Source organism: Phoxinus phoxinus (assembly GCF_949152265.1).
Source record: "Phoxinus phoxinus genome assembly, chromosome: 23".
Classification (NCBI taxonomy): Eukaryota; Metazoa; Chordata; class Actinopteri; order Cypriniformes; family Leuciscidae; genus Phoxinus; species Phoxinus phoxinus.
The window spans coordinates 11,640,848-11,647,433 of NC_136898.1; the positions used below are offsets into that span (position 1 = coordinate 11,640,848).

The 6,586-nt window shown below is 36.2% G+C and overlaps 1 long non-coding RNA gene across 1 annotated transcript; it reads left to right on the forward strand.

The window, feature by feature from the left end:
• The first annotated feature begins 2,151 nt into the window (after window positions 1-2,151).
• LOC306991124 lies at window positions 2,152-3,759 on the forward strand. Its single transcript, XR_013796039.1, has 3 exons — window positions 2,152-2,531; window positions 3,043-3,117; window positions 3,392-3,759. It is a non-coding gene; the product is annotated as an uncharacterized lncRNA (long non-coding RNA).
• The last annotated feature ends 2,827 nt before the right edge of the window (window positions 3,760-6,586 follow it).

The following is a 6,586-nucleotide window of genomic DNA, read 5'->3' on the forward strand; positions in this document are numbered from 1 at the left end:
ATTAAGCAGCCTGCGCCTTGTCCGCCTGCCAGAGCGTCGGACAATACGCTTGACAAACGAGAGTGCTTCACATTCACGCCCCCCTCTCTTGTCATCTCGCTCTCAATCCCCAGAGAGACGTCGTTTAAAAGAGCCCTGGAATAAATCAGCCCGATGAAATTTAAGATGTGGCTCTCAAGTGGATTGCTGGCATAAATCAACTTTTTTTTTTTTAAAGGTTTTACATTCATTAATTGGATTAAACTAAATCAGGGACCATCACGTGCGGGGCTCAACAATAAAAAAATAAAAATGATGCCGGTAACATCAAAAGCATTGTTTAATACATCACAGAAAACCAACTGTTTACGTTCGCATGAATACATAAAATACATACAACTTGTAGGCTACATAATTTAGGGATGCACAAATAAAATAAAATATAAAAAAAAAATAAAAAGGTCAGGATTTTCAATTTCATTTTGGTTTTTTACCAAGCCCTATCATATACCCCATATGTGTTGATACACTAAATATTCAACAATATTATTGACAAGCCTGCATTGACACCACTGAGAACAGAACTGAGCTGGACGATGACATCACTGTTTTCTCAAAAACAGTGGCTATATATATAAATTAACTAAATTAAAAACTTTTTTACAACAAAAAAGTTTCTGTACAGCAGAAACAAACTTTGTTGCATTATTTTCCTGTTATTACTGTAAAGCTTTGAAACAATCTGTATTGTAAAAAGCACTATATAAATAAAGGTGACTTGATACATCTTTTTTAAAAGCTTGATGCTGGTCGCTATTGACTGCCATTATATGGACGAGCGTGAGCTGGACAATGAAAAAAAAAAAATCTCCTTTTGTGGTCTGAAACAAAAAGAAGGTCTTACGGCATTTACAACACCAGGGTGAGTAAATTATGACTTAATTTTCATTTTAGGGTGAACTAACCCTTTAAGATATATTAACAAAATCCACACTGTCTGCCCAGATATGAAGTATCCGATTATAAACAATCGTTGCATGGACAATTCGTACCTTTATCAGTCTCTCTCTCTAATTGCTGCAGTTGTGCACTCCTCTCCAAACATCCCTTATGTCCCCTCATTTTCCACAGCCTGCAGGGGATAGCTGCTTGAATGGGCACTGAGTGGTCAAAACTGAATAAATCCAATTTCTGTGCATAATGGTATTTCCGTCTGGACTCACCCCAAGTCAATCCACACTCTGGAGACCTCTGTGCGAGGTGGAAAATACAGAATTAGAAAGTGAATAGCCACCTCCATTAAATGCGGATTCATTTAATTACAGTTTAAGGATGGCAAAACAGGGAATTACTAAGTATTCTTCATGATCTCGAGCAATTACACTTTTTTAATACTCTGAATTTCATAAGAGTGAATATAAATAAATGAATAGGTGCTAAGAACCAGCTACATTTCATGGATAAGTTATTATAAACAACACTTTTTTAGGGTAATGATGCTTTGAAATACTTCTTTTTGTTAAATAATTGCCATTATATGAGAATTACCATAATTTTCCAGCACCTTTATCAGGATTGCCAGTGACCTCATAACCTGTCTAGTTATACATTCACCAACTCAGGGATCCAAATTAGGGGGGTGACCTGATTTTGGCGAGGTGCAGGTGATGTCATTTTGCTGACCTTTCCCTCCGTACTAATTGCTGCAAAAGAGTTCGAAGACAGACTTTTAAAACTGAACTTTCTGCTCACTGGTGTCTCACAGCCGTTTTGTTGCTTGTGGAGATTTCTGGTAAGTTCATTGTATTCAAAGATGATAATTGCTTTAAAGTGCACCATCCAGCACACAATACTGGTAAATGTACTTTAGGAGTTCTGAGAAATGAAGGAAAAAATTGAACAGGTTGAATTTTGAACAGGTTGACTATAATTTCTATTACCCAGAAGTATAAGTGATTTGTTCCTGTTTTGAGGATTTAAAGTGGTTTTGTATATAAAAGAGAAAGGACATTTTTGGAAATTAACTGGCATACATTTTGGGTTTAATGGCTTTAAAAAAATCTGAATTGCTATATATTACACAAACCTGAAAACACGCGCACACACGCACACACACGCGCACGTGCACGCACACGCGCACACACGCACACGCACACGCACACACACACAGTGGCTGCATTCCAAACCGCATACTTCCCTACTATTTAGTATGGGAAAAAGAGTAGGCGAGCGAAAAAGTATGTATGAATCCAAAAGAGTAGGCGAGAATTACCTGGGTGACGTACTAATTATCGCGAGATTCGGACTTAAGTGCGTTCCAATATGCCTACTTTCCTACTATATAGTAGGCGAAAACAGTACGTGAAGGAAGCAGTACGTTCCAAACATCAGTATTCATAAAAGAGTAGGCGAGAAGTTCCCGGATGGCTTACTGCTTCCAGCCAGATTTTTGAGGGCTCAACCGGTGGATACTCTTCTATCCCAGGAGGCCACGCGAGGGGATACGTCATTATCAAACATCACGGAGATCAGCGACGCGCGGGGTTTCAAATGTGAGTAAACACGGTTCCTTGTGTTAAAATTGCATGTGTTAAACTACTATAGAGTAAACGTTTTAACTGTTAAAGGTGTAAAGGAGTTAGACAGTATAGTATGATTGTGATTTGGCTGTAAAAACACGTTTTATTATGTATAACGTTAGCTCTAGCTGACGGGAGCTCCAGTAAGGACACGTAAGTTACGTCTCTAACGTGGATTTACATAAACATCTTAAAGACGCTTATTTTAAACGTCTATTTACATCTGACAGGAACATCTTTTATAAGTATTGCAGAAGAGCACATCACAGCATGAAATATACATCTGAGTGATATGTGTGCTATTATGTAGAACATATCTATAAAGTAACTAAACATAAGTTATCTATTTTATTTGTCCATTAGTACTGTTGATAAATTGAGGAACATGTATGTTGGATAAAAAGTTAAAACAACCTCAACATGTAAATGTAGTGTTGAGCTCATAAATCACAGAGGTTATGGGAGTCTTGTCTGGATGTTGCAGGGACAGATGAACAGATGTGTGTGTATCCGGTGGAGAGAGGCTCATGAAGCTGAAGGCTGTCATCAAAGGCTTTGAGTGAGTATACTACAGAAATTAATAATAATTTAAATATTAAGTTGTAGTTTATTTTAATTATTGTAATTTCAAACAGAGCTATTACAGCACCTTTCTGATTCTTGATTTCTGTGCATTTGCTGCACAGCTGTTGTGGTGGAGCACGACCTGCAAGGAAAGATGATGGCGGCATTTGTGGAAAAAAAGCGTTCTTGTCTGCTAAATAATACTGAAATCAAATGACATTGTGCTGTTAAAACTACTGCTTTTGTGTTATGTTTGTGCATTTTTGTAGGATCTGAAATGTCAGCAGACTGGTGTGAGCACTGAGGATGAGGAGCACAGAGCTGAATCCTGGAGATCGTGCCATGGACGAGTCCCTCCATCACTCCACCGGCCCTTATTGCCTCAGATTGTGAAGCACAACACATCACGCAACAACCTCCGGCACTCCGGCACGGCTCACCTCTGGCGGTCCGCTGGTTCATCAGAATAAAGCCGCAGAAGGGGAACCGCTATGTTGAGATGGCAGTAGATGTGGTTCAGTGCCTGTAGCCTATATACATGATTGTAGTTTGAATAAAGCTTTGTTTCATGTGTTGACTTGCATTTGTTTATTGTGTGATGGTGACTTTCATTCATTCATTTACTCCTTTATTAATATTTATCATTGTTGTCAGTAAATCAAATATCATTATTTAATTAATTGTTTGAATGAAAATGTAGATATGTTCACAATATACACATCTAGAGTGTATTCATGCATAGCTATGTCATACATTACATTTTGTTTGTTTTATTGATTTTTTTCAGTAAAAAGTAATATAATTAAGTATCGGTCAGTATTTGTCACGGTAAGCCACTTTTGCTTGTGGATGAAAATGTTTGGATATAAAATAAAGAAATTAACAACATATTCAAGAGATGACAATTTTGGGATTTCGTAATAAAAATAAATAATATCGTTAAGGATAAAACGGTGGGTCACATAAGTAGGGTTAAATATAAGAACTTAAATCAACCCTAAATGTATTCTCAAAATAAATGGGCAGCAGTTTCTTTAAAAAGACCATAAAATGAGCAAGTTTAATCAATATCAAGATATTTACAGATAGATGAATTAAACGTGTCGTTCAAATCTTTTAAGTTGTTGCACTTGTGATAACGCGTCGTAGGTCACATGATAACGTCAACATGGCAGATGTCCGGTCGCATTCATACTTAACGAGATTTGGCTATAAAGTACCTACTCTTTTAGCGCTCGTTAAGTAAGTACTTATTGAAATTAAGTACCTACTCATTGAGTATGCGGTTTGGAATGCAGCCACAATCTTAAGTTACACAGGGACGTCCCACTGGAGTAAGCTGAGGTTAAGTGCCTTGCTCAAGTGTGCAATAGTTATGTTTCATGGATTGCCCTTTAGGGTGTGTGAACCTTTTAGGGCTCAGATCTTTAACTACAGTATCTGTATACTATACTCATATGATATACCGAATTACATACATTTAAAGTTCAATGTAAAAACAATCCAATACTGCTGTGCATTACAGTAACTTTATCGGGTAAGGAGAGTTTGATTGGCTTATTGCTTTAATAAGATGTTGGCAACAGCAATGTTGAATAAATAGTAAGATAAATTAATATTCATTATCAGAACAAACAGTTCTTCCGCCAATCAAATACAGTAGTGATCAAAAATTATGTCTGATGTTCGGATGGGAATATTTAGTTTTAATAACTCTACAAGTTAAATGAAACCATCAACATTATAAGTAAAATATTTTATACATTTTTAAAATATTTTAAATATGAGGGAAGAACAAAACTCTAAACTTGATTGAGGTATTTATCTGAAAATTATTTGGCAAAAAAAGAAGAAGCAAACTACAGCTATAGGTTTTATTTTTCTATGCAAAATATGCATGGAAAATCAAACGCATACATTTACTGCAACATAAGGAATCAGCTATTAATATTTAGCTGGTTATCTCTTATTTTTGCATGTGTTCATAATTTCTTTGCATGATAGCCTGGCCAAAAATTATGTCTGCACAATTTGGCATGTTTCATTGTGTTATCACAAATAAAACAATTGAAGCACAAAAAAGTTTTCATTTTGTGTGAATAAAGGGTGAATATGTACATTTTTGGCCAATACTACATATTGTTGAAACACTTTTTACTTGTTGATACTATAGACATTATACTAACAATAAGTAACTTTGCAACTAAATGTGAACTACCAGTCATTAGAGTATTAGAATGTCTGCTTAAACTTTATTTTGATGCTCTCCCGAAAGACATTCTACTGACCACTGACTTTGCAACTTAATCTACAAACCATAACCGTAACCCAAACCTAACAGTCTACTAATACTCTGAGAGTTAGTTGGCAAAATATTGAAATTTGGTTGACTTTGAGTTAGTAGAATGACTCAAGTGGACTATCAAAATAAACTAACCCTGTTTAAAACCAAAAAAATTTGTTCCCCCAATTATGTTTTGGACCTAATTGTATTTTCATAATGAACAAAAACAGTTCCACATAGAAATGTGCAGTCACCGGTGTTTATGTGCACCTTATGAGGACTCATCCAATATAAAATGGAAAACTATCCATTCTAAAAACCTGATTATATAACTTGCTTCAAAGGTCAATGTAAATCATTGAAATGAAAATAAAACGATTTGGTTTGAGGAGACTGTGGGGAGGGTATTGCCACGAGATATTAATTTATGGGAACGACATCATTATGTTGTCAAGATCTGTTGATCATATGGAGATCATATTGTGAGAGAACAACACATATTTATCGTGGCCACGAGTTATGTTTAGGGATTCATAGGGAACCACACTGGTCAATACTGCGTATGAGAAATATGTGGCAACAACATATTATCACGTCCCCACGAGTTTATATGTTGTGGCCACGACAAAACTAAGTGAACCGAACATATCCGAACGTATCAGTCTGAAGGCTGTCACTTTAAGTGTTTGGTGACTGTCTCTAAAAGCTGACAACATAGTCAAATGAATTCAGTAAACAATAAAAATAGGAAGGAATAGGACCTTGAACAGATAAAAGAAGCGGTATTTTGGGTGTGAATAGCCTAAAGATATATGACGCTCAGTGGAAAACTAGCAGACATTAAAAAGTTTAAAGACTTAAATCTGAGGAAAAAAGAAGAAGCCATGGATAAAAGGGTAGAAAGGATCGGAGAGAGTCGCAATGGGGTTTCTGGGGCCATGGCCTCAAAAATAAAGAAGCTGCCAAAAGAAAAGCGAAGAGATTGGAGGGATTTATTAGCACATTCTTGAGAGGACCTAACCTGGAGCTACAGTCAATTGAGTTCATTCAATTTATTTTTTAAATTATAATTCAGATTCTGCAAAGTAACAAGAGATTTGGAGAAGAATGATAAAACCACCAGAACAAGCAATAAACAGTGATAGGGCCCTATTTTAACGATCTGAAAGGCGAAACGCAA